The following is a 10,873-nucleotide window of genomic DNA, read 5'->3' on the forward strand; positions in this document are numbered from 1 at the left end:
TTACACCACGACTATTCCGATGGTTTGTTCCTTTCCATTTTAGTCGTGAGCAACTGTTTATAATTTATAAAGAACCGACAACATGATCTTCTGAGTGTGACACCACACACCATGTTATCTACTTATATAAATTAATTGAACAATTACATTTAACAAATAAATGTAGATATTGACCAATGTGATTCTTTTATTTCAAAAATAAATGTTTACAAAAGCAAGGCTTTTAATATACACTCCAACAAATTGGACCACTGTGTCTCCTATCTCCATAGAAAGTGTGCCCGCATGAACGTCAATCTTTGTCCTTGTAGTCTTCAGGAATGGTCTTCCAAGAATAACTGGAGATCTATTGGCCAGATAGTCTCCCTCCATATCTAGGATATAAAAATCTATAGGAAAGATAAGTTCTCTCACCTTAACTAACACATCTTCAATAACTCCAGCTGGATGAGTCTGATTGCTGTCAGTTAACTGAATTACAACTCTTGTAGACTGTAATGGTCCAATTTCTAACGTTTGAAAAATTGATCTTAGCTTGACATTAATTGAATCTCCTAAGTCTATCATAGCATCCTCAAATAAATTGCTCCCAATCTCACAAGGTACAGTGAACACTCCAAGATCTTCACACTTCTGAGGAACTGGTTGAATAAGTGCTGATACATTCTTTCCCATACTAATCAACTCATTCCTCTTCAACTTCTTCTTGTGCATACACAGGTCCTTGAGAAATTTTGCATACTTAGGAATTTGTTTGATCATAGTAAGCAAGGGAACATTGACTTCCACCTTGCTAAAAAGATTCACAAGCTCTTGGTACTCTCTAGCCATTTCCTCCTCTACACTTTTCCTAGCATGAACCTTATGTTGAGGAAAGGGTAAGGGAATACTGGGCTCTGCTCCTTTATGATCTGAATTTTTCTTTTATAGAAATTTTGAATTCCTGGATTCTGGAATTGCTGTCGGAATTGGAATTGATTTAGCTAAAATGGAGCTGTTGGAATTTTTGGATGCATCCAACTCTTCTCTTGTTCTTGAATTAAAATCATGGGATCAACATGAATGGGGTTTGAGCTTGAGATTGGATAGAAATCAGCTGCTGGAAATTCCAAATTATGGTTGTTTGACACTGTTCGAGGGCTGCTGGAATATGGAAAAGGAACCTCTAAAATTTGCCTTCCACTTCTCAAAGTTAATACACTAACACTACCCTTAGGATTAGGTGTTGATTGAGAAGACAATTGACTTGATCCTTGAGCTTACATCTGATTAATGTTGGAAGCTAATTGTCCAATCTGCCTCTCAATATTTTGCAAGGCAGAATCGATTCTTTGTTGGTGTTGTTGCTGCAATAACTGTTGCATCATTTCCTCCATTCAAGCTTGATGTGCATCTGAATTTGAAATGTTGGAGATTCCTTGAGTCAAACTAAGTCTTGATGGAGCTGAAAGTGCTTGTTGATTTTGATTCTTCCCTTACTGAAAGCTCTGTTGAAAATTCTATTGTTGCTAATTGTGTTGAAATGGATGCTGATTTTGTTGGTTATACTAAAAGTTACGCTGATATGGCTGCTGCTGCTGGAATGCATGCTGATTATGCTGAAATGAATTCTGAGCGGGTTGAAAAGGTTACTGGAAATTCTGATTTGAAGGTAGTTGTTGATAGAATGAATTATCATATTTTAAATTTGGATGATCTCTCCAACCCTAATTGTATGTAGAAGAATGAGGGTCATATTTTTATTGGAATTGAGCTCTTGAAAATGTTGCTAATGACTCATCTTGATGAAGATTGGGACAAAATTCTGAATTGTGATCTTGGCTCGAACAAATACCACAAACTCTTCTTGATTGATATGGAAATTATATACTCAAAAATGAAGAAGTTTGACTAGCATTGTTCAATGTCAATTGCTTCACCAAAGCAGTTAACTCCAACAATGAACTCCTTATCTCTTTTTGCTCATTAGAAACCATTTGAACCTCTCCAACTCCTCTTGTAGTTAATGCCCTACTACCAAATTGCTGTGAATTCTCTGCCATATTAGAAATAAGCTCGTTAGCTTATTCTGGAATCTTGTTCACTAAATCTCCTCTAGCTGTTGCATCTATCATACTCCTGTCCATAGGTTACAAACCCTCATAGAAATACTGGACAAGTAACTGCTTACTAATATGGTGCTGAGGACAACTTGAACATAGCTTCTTAAACCTCTCCCAATAATCATAAAGTGTCTCTCCTACTACTTGTTGAATTCCACAGATTCTTCTTGATAGTTGTAGTTCTTGAAGTTGGAAAGAATTTCTCCAAGAAAGCCTTCTTCATATCAATCCAAGAAGTAATGTATCCAGGAGGAAGATAATACAACCAATCCTTTGCTATCCCTGTTAAATAAAATGGAAAAGCTCTTAGCTTGATATCTTCTTCTGAAATGCCCTGTAGCTTCAAGGTAGAGCAAAACATATGGAACTCGTGTAAATGTCTGTTAGGGTCTACTCCAGATAACCCTTGGAATTTAGGTAGCAAGTGGATCAGTCCATACCTCAACATAAAAACTCCTGCCAAAGCTGGATAAGTAATACATGAATATTTGAATGCCTCATCAGGAACTGCAAGCTCCTTCATAGTCCTATTATGCTCTTCCATGGAAGTGTCTAAATGTGAAGAAGTACTCTCAGTGACTTTTGATGATTTCTCTTGAATTCTCAAAGCCTTGAAAGTTCTTTCAATCTCTGGATCTAACTCAAACAATTTGTCTTTTGAAGTCCTGGTCATAAAAACAAGTCAAAGTGAGAATGCAAGTAGATATTCAATAGAATCAAATAAGACACAAAACAAGAAAATGAAACTATGAATAATCTAAAATCAAACACACAATACTAGTTTATTCCTCGGCAATGACGCCAAAATTTGATATGGACCATATTGCATGTCATGTGGCACTTCAAATTGTTAATTGTCGAAAACCCATATTAACTCAAAAGTAGAGATGTAGTATATGTCCCAAGTCGTATTTTATTTTGAGGACAACTATTAAGTGTATACATGATTTAGATGTGAAACTCTTTTTGGGTTTTCTATGTAGAATTATAGATTTTTTTTTTTCAATTTTCTTGCTAATTGAACGCTAAAATGCAGTAAAGGTAAGAACTATTGCTATGAAATTAAATCTGTTCTAATGTAGAATTTAACCCTAAGTAAATAAGATCTCACGCAACATGTTAATTGGCAACTAGCTGAACTGAACAATCAATGGATTAAACTATTGGTACACAAATAACTCATAAATTGGAATTTTAGACATAAATTCAGAACAGAATTTGTTGTAACAAGTTGAAGAATTGAATTACATCAATGAAGCTAACTAAATAAGGATCAAAAATCTAATTGCAGAGTTAAATCATATGATAATCAAATTGCAGAAATTTGAAATGGAAATCCTAGTTAAATTCCTAATTACAACTACTTAACCATGGCAAATTCAATCGGGTTGTGTTTTCATGATAAAGAAAACAACACTAAACATTAGATCTATCAATTAAATCCTGATTCCTAATGGAGAAACATCCACAAACTCAAATCTTAGATCTATCCCTTCTCTCTTCCATCACACAAAGAAGCTTCTAGAAAACCCCCTTCAAGCAATCGACAGGTAAATCCGAACTTCTAGCTTGTAAAGAAAATATGCATAGCTCCTAGGAAACTCCCTTCAAGCTAGCGATCAACTAGAATTCTTTATTCTCGAAGAACAAAGGAGTGGAAATTGAATCATGAGCTCCAATCAATTGATTGGGTCGATTCCGAAATTGCGAGAGAAGGTGGAGATAGACCGAACCCAGAAATGCCGAGAAAACATCGCTGGCACCTCTGTTGTCCAATGGAAGCTCAGATCAGGGAAACACCCTCTGATCTGAGATCGACTGAAGATTGCGGATATGAAAATCGTGATCAGGGAAAACACCCTCTGACATGATCTGATCTTCTAACGATAATCGTCGGATGCTCAGTACTCGCAGTCGGTGAAGAGATTTGAATCTCAGATATGGAAAGTGAAAGGAACTTGCGTCACCGTGCGAGGAAGACGAAGGTGGCATGATGAACAGTAGCGTAAGCCATTGTTCACCATGCCGGGATCAAGCTTTTAAACTCCTGTTGAACCGGTTCAAGTAGCTCACTTCAGGCTCAGTTGGTTCACCAGGTTTGAGTCCAAATTATGAGCTGGCTGCAATTGGTTGAATCCGAATGTGATCGATGGATCGAAGCCTACAAAACCCAACTACATCTATAAGGCAAAGAATCATGAATTAAGAGTAATAAATGTGGTTAGCTCAGATTAGTCCTTGCTTAATAAAACCAACTCACAATTCGATTTATCAATGCGATAGATCAAAAATCATCAAAAAAACACCAAAATAATATGCCCAATAAACCAACTATCAATCCTCTCCTTCCATGGGAGAGCCTTCAAATGGCGGTGGCAGGAGGGAAGGCAATTCCTAGGAAGCAGCGGTCGTGCTAGACTCAGTGGCGAGACTCTCAAACGCCTCACTAGTAGGGATGGACGGTTGTAAGCCTCGCTCGTCCTGTAGTTCTCGCTCCTTAGCAAGGATTTCTCGCTCTTCTAGGTCGATCGATTCGTCGACCAAAGCGGAGAAAAGGGCGTTCACTGCATAGATTAAAGAATACCTTAGTTAGTGATAATACAGTGACCAAGTTATCGAAGCTTACCGAGGAGCTAGGAATCTTCTTTTGTATAGGACTCAAGCCAAACAAGTGCAGGAGGCCTTCGTATAGCCACCGGTGTATCTTAAACTATTGATGGTTTAGTTTGGAAAAGTACGTGAGGTAAGTGGCATCCTGTTTATGATTCCCTATGTCAGGAAGGGGAGGAAGAGAGGATTGCCAGACAATTGGCCAAGAAGCAGGCTCAATCATTTCAAGAAAAAGAATCGTGACTTCCAACCTTTGTTTGAAGAGGGCATGTCCTTGAAGAAAATGGACTTTGGGCGAGATTGAAAGAGGAAAACTCCTGGTTTCGATTTCTTAAGATAGGAAAACAAAAAGAAATTTTGGGGTGTAGGAGGGATGCTAAATAGACGGAATAACATGTATGTGCCACATATGGCATGGATAATGTTAGGGGCAAATTATTGTAGAGTGATACTGAAATACTGGCTCACTATGGATAGAAAGGGAGGAACAGGAAAATGAAGACCGACCACTAGCTGGTCCATAAAAAAGGTGACGTGATTAGCAAGAGGATGATAAGGATGGGCGTCGAGAGAAGGGATGACGATTTGATAGCACTCAGGGATTTCGTACCGAGAGCGAATGTAAGTTTTATCAGTGGCGTCAAAATTCGAAAAGGTCAAGATGTAGCAAGGGGCAAAGGATTCTTCAGCCATTAGAGAACATGAAGTGAGGAAAGAACGAAAGACTTACTGGTTGCTTAAGGGGAAGAAGAGGAGAACGCTGTAGGTGAAAGGTCGCCAGAGAAGGAGACAAAAAACATGAAAGGCAAAGTTTGGAAAGTATGGGTTGTTTAGGGTTTTTATAAAGTATAATTCAATTGTGGCCATTGGATTGAAATAGTATGCAGTAGATTGTTGATCTACACGAAGAGAGAGATCCTTTAGTTGTATGAGGAGTCGTGCATCGAAAGATGTTTCAGAAAACAAAAAGGAAGGTCACATGGCATTAATCCATAAATACGCAATTATGATGGAGATGACAACTAAATCATTCCTCTGTCCATACACCTCTACACGCATCCTCGATAATCTCCCCTGAACACGGACAAGCAGTTTTTGAAAAAATCCTTAAGTCCTTAAGGCATGAAGGAAAGTGTAAATTTCTGGATGGCTGTAGTAAAAAAGGAGTGAACAGGTGAAGGTAAGACTTGGGTTTAGTTGGTTGATTACACCTCCTTCGGCTAGACTTAAAGGAAAGATTAGTGGCACGGGTTATATTGAGCAGACCTAGGAGATGACGTGGTAGTCAAAGTCAACGCAGGACAACATCTCCTCATCTGGCTCTGATTCTGAGCCGTGTAGAAAAAGGATGACTAGCCCTTAAGCCAGTCAAACATAAGAATTTCAATGCTTCACCTTTGAACTAAAGAAACAACAGACCTGGTCACTCAATAGTCGATCGAGTTTAAAGACGATCACCCTTAAACGCCGATTGGAATAGCTGATCCACTGTCAACGGAAGGGTCAAACTCATTCCTCTATAGGAGCCTCTCTAAATATGCCCAGTCTATCTGATCACCAATCAACTTTATAGGTATCTGCTCAAAAGTAAAATTGACCAGGTTCACATGACTTCATGCATATCTCTTCTATGTATAAGCGGGATAGCTTTATGAATCTGGTCTGACGACTTGATGCATTTTACCTACAAGTTACTATACTCCCGGTTGGACAAAGGGATGACCAGGCCTTGGACACTTTTGTCTCAAGATGTTGATCGGACCTCTCGAAACATAGCATTTCTCCAAAGGCTAGTTATACGCCCGTCCGGACAAAATACCGACAGGGCGTAAGGCACTTAAGGTGTTTAGCTTCATATTGCGGATCAGACGGATCTCTAGCACACACGAGTTATTATATTTTCTCTCAAATATACTTAATGTGTCCAGGCATTATATTATTCTCCGAACAAATGACTCAAAACTGCGTAGAATATAATCGAGCGGCTTAAAGATCGACCGAAATATACTCAGTAGACAACAGTCTAACAATGTAGCCTGCTTAATGATCGAACGAGATATACTGAGCAGACAACATCTTAACAGCATGTTAGAATAAAAAACCATGTGTCAGAGAATAGTCTCTTGGAACTTTCTTCAGGGACCCTCTTATCCCCCATTAGCTGACCATGTATAATAGCATATTCCTTCATCAACCTCGGTAGTAATAGAAGTTATAAATAATAAAATAGGTATACATGTGGTTAAGGGGAAGATTCCTCGGAGGATTATTGCACACCATCTGATTTGTACACTTCCCTTTACCTAACACACTCTGCCACCTCATGATTGTTGAGGTTATGTAAGGTGATATATAAAGAGAGAGTCCTCTCCGTGGCAAACGTACGCTCTCTGAACATTTGCAATTTTACTCTCACGTGCACATTCTTACTGTTCTTCATCCACTCGTTCGGATTTGTACTGACTTGAGTGTTGGAGGGTCTTGGCCAGGGACTCCCCTTGGTTTCTGGGCGCTTATATTTTGTTAGCTCGTCTCCGTGTGCACAGAAACAAAGGGAAGCTTTTCCGTAATGTAAAAGGTGTTCTACCAGTTAACCACCAGTCCACCAATGTTAAAAGGTGTTCCCAGCGCGTCATCTTTGCAGTTTTCAGATAGGATCACCCGTCATCAATGTGATCGATTCCGTCACTAGGAGCAAGTTCGACAATCTATACAGATGTCACCACTTTCTCCCCAATGGCCTGATGAGGGTAGTATGTAGCTACGGGGATGTTGGCAAGAGCTGCGCTGCTATTCTCAAACAAGCCAGTGCTCAGGTCATCGTCATTGAGATTTCCATATGTGCTCTTCAGGCCCTAATGGAAGGCATTCTTGTTCTCACTTTGGAGGTTGTTGCCAGACACTTCTTCATGCAACTCACTGAAGGATTGAAACTACTGTGAGAGAATAATCTCATTCACAGCGAACTCAAACCATAGAACATTCTGTTATCAATTAGTGATGAAACTGCAGTTTTGAATATTATTGATTTTGGTTTTGCAAGATACTTAATGCCACAAGGATCAGCTGAAACATTTTGTGGTTCCCTTTGATACATGGCTCATGAGATAATTCAAGACAGAAAATATGATGCCAAGGCTAACTTGTGGAGTGTTGGCACAATTTTGTTCTAGCTGATCATTTGGAAGTTACCTTTTGATAGTGATATGCATCGCCAGCTTTTTCTGAATATAATGGCATCTCATGAGCTACCTTTTCCTGAAGATGTGAGTTTACATCCTGATTGTACACACATATGCAGGAGACTTCTCCGTCGAAATCCAGTTGAGAGGTTGTCATTTGAAGAATCCTTCAATCATAATTTCCTAGCCACACTCAAGACAATTGATACACCTAGTGAATCTAAAAACTCTCTAGATGATGGTGCAGATGATGTTGGGCCATCACTTTTATCTGATGTTTCTAACTAGAAAATTGCAAGCATGGATAAGAGTTTTACATGCTTAAATAGTATAAGAGTTGTTGACTCATTAGAATTCATTGAACAAGACCATTTTGCATCCATGGAGACTTGTACACCTTTTTTGCAGCCATCCTTGAATGAAAACTCCACAAGTATGGTTCCCAATTGAAAATTGAGTATTGTTGGTCCCGATGCGGTCGGTTAGAGAGAGGTGAATAACCTGTGATCATAGTTAAAAAAAAATATCTCTTACTTTTGCTTAACAAGAATGCACAATTAAATTAAGCAAACATAGACAATTAACATTAATGAAAATAACTTAAAAGAATAGATAAAAGATCAGAGTTTTATTTGGTTACAACCTAGGTGGTTATTAATTCAAGACGTTAAAAAACTCACTAAAGAACTCCTTCGTTGAAGGCGGAGAAGCCTTTTACACACTTTGACAGCTCAGAAATGACTAGAAAAGTTAATAAAGAAGAAGTTGTTTAATTCATAGTTCCAGGGGTCTTTTTATACCTCATAGAAAATCCTATCTGTGGCTTGGAGGTACCTTCAAGTGGGTCCAAGACGTCTTTAATCGGTTAAGTTTTATCCACCAAAGATAAAACTTTATCTTAGGCTAACAGGTATTGAAGGCGCCTCCAACAAGCTAGAAGACACTTTCGCACTGTTCATGGGAGGCGTCTTTCAAGCCATTGAAGGCACCTTCCATGAGGTAGATCAGCTCCTTAGCTGATCTTCTTCGCGTGGGTGATGCTTCGGTTATCCAGAGTTAAACTCACCAAAATCCAACTCCAACCTTCTCCTCAAGCAAGCTTCTGCTCTGGCTTCTTGTCCCTCGGAAGCACTATGTGCATTATTCTCATTCGTCAGTGTACTCTTCCGCATCTTCTTGTCCCTCGGATGCACCAAGCTCGTCAATTTGATTCCCGTGTCATCCTTCTCGTTTGCTATGTCTTCCGCTCGATTTCTTGTGCTTCTAGGTTTATGCACACTTAGACACAAGGCATAAACACAAACAAGACCTAACTTAACCTAATTGATCACATCAAAACTTATCCAGAGTACTTACAAATATAACAAAAGGGATATGTAGGTCCAGTTAAATCTGAGGAGCAGCTTTCAATACATCATGCAGACACCATGGACAGTCATGTTCCTTCTTTTTCATCACCGTCACAAGCTTCTTTTAATTTACTACATCCGAAGAATTGCATGGGACAACATCAGAGCATCCTTTCTCTAGGATTCAGTTTCTAAGCCATTATGTCAATGCTCTAACAGAATTAACTCAAGAAAAGCTCGATGCCGGACAAAGTAGTCTTTAATCATTTTTATCCGAACTGGTGATATTAGTTATTTGGAAAGTAATTATTCAGCAGTGCAACCTAATGACGGCGTTGACAACTGAAGCGCATTTTCTCAACCAGCAATGTCATCAAAGGGATGACATCTCTCAAAATATTTTAGAAGAATTGGATTTCACAAATCCATTTCAAGTTTTCTCTTGGGCTGAGAGAGGATTTCTTATTGCATACGATCGAGTTGAAAAGTTATCTAGTATTGTTCAACATTTGGACGGTGAAGCAGAGATGCCAAATGCAATGGAGACTATATTCCAGATGGCTTTAACAGTTGGGAAAAATGGAGTTGTGGAAGAGCCTATGGGACAATTTAGTAAAACAGTCAAGAATAGGCAGTCCCTCACTTTTGCTAAGGAGATGTCCTAGGTTACCACTTGATACTTGTCTGAACTTGGGACGAATTTTTTTCAACTTGGGATGAATGATAGACGAAGATTCATAGATTTTTACTATTATTCTTAGTAAATTTTACTTTTTTGGTATTTAAGGTTTTTTTGGATAATTTCTGTATTTTATATTTTTATATTTTGAGTTAGTTTAGAAATTTTATAATTATGAATCCATTAGAAATTTACTTTCTTTGTTTTATAGAGTTTTTTTTTTTTCTTTACAAGATAGGAATTAGAGTCCATATGTTAGAATTTCTTTCATTTCTTTGTATCATAGAGACGATCCTCTATTATTGAATAATATTTTCTTTTTTCGAAAATACCTGGAGGATAATAATTATCTCTTTTTGCCTTCTCCTAAATTCCCCTCTTCTCGCCCGTTTGCAAGATAATCACTATATCTTGCCTAGCGTTAATATGATTTAAACTTTGCTACATTTTCTATTTTGAAATAATCTTACTCATATTATTCTAAAGTTAAACTAGATATACAAGAACTCAAAATTATTTATAGTACCAAAATTTTTTTAAAAAAATTGTATTTTTTACAAGTGATAAAAAGAAAGTTAAGTCAACATGTCTCGGACTAAGCTGCTTATCGGTAGCATTCAGATCCTAAGTCTCCTAAGAGTCAAAAGCATTTTGCACATGTTGAAAAAACAGAAGGACTTGTTAATGGGAAGAGAGGGAAGAATTTTACACATGTCGCTTTACTGCCGTCTAGACCCGATCATCAATCAATGCCTATACTGTCATCATATGATCCTTCAATATTTTATTTTCTTTGCTTGACACTTCCACTTCAGTAGATGATGAAGAATAGGGAGGACGACTACTAGGAGCCCTCACATGCTCATAAGTGACTTTTGCCTAGGAGCCAAGCTCGTAGAGGGGTATTTTTCGTTCCACCGACATCATAATAAGTCTCATTTATAACATTGG

The 10,873-nt window shown here is 38.2% G+C and overlaps 1 long non-coding RNA gene across 1 annotated transcript; it reads right to left on the reverse strand.

Annotated features, from left to right (window-relative positions):
* Positions 1-247: 247 nt before the first annotated feature.
* Positions 248-4,111, reverse strand: LOC121996744. Its single transcript, XR_006116150.1, has 3 exons — positions 3,836-4,111; positions 2,543-2,767; positions 248-2,384 (listed from the first exon to the last, which is right to left on the reverse strand). It is a non-coding gene; the product is annotated as an uncharacterized LOC121996744 (long non-coding RNA).
* Between the last annotated feature and the right edge of the window lie 6,762 nt (positions 4,112-10,873).

This window comes from Zingiber officinale, chromosome 6A (assembly GCF_018446385.1).
Source record: "Zingiber officinale cultivar Zhangliang chromosome 6A, Zo_v1.1, whole genome shotgun sequence".
Taxonomy (NCBI): domain Eukaryota; kingdom Viridiplantae; phylum Streptophyta; class Magnoliopsida; order Zingiberales; family Zingiberaceae; genus Zingiber; species Zingiber officinale.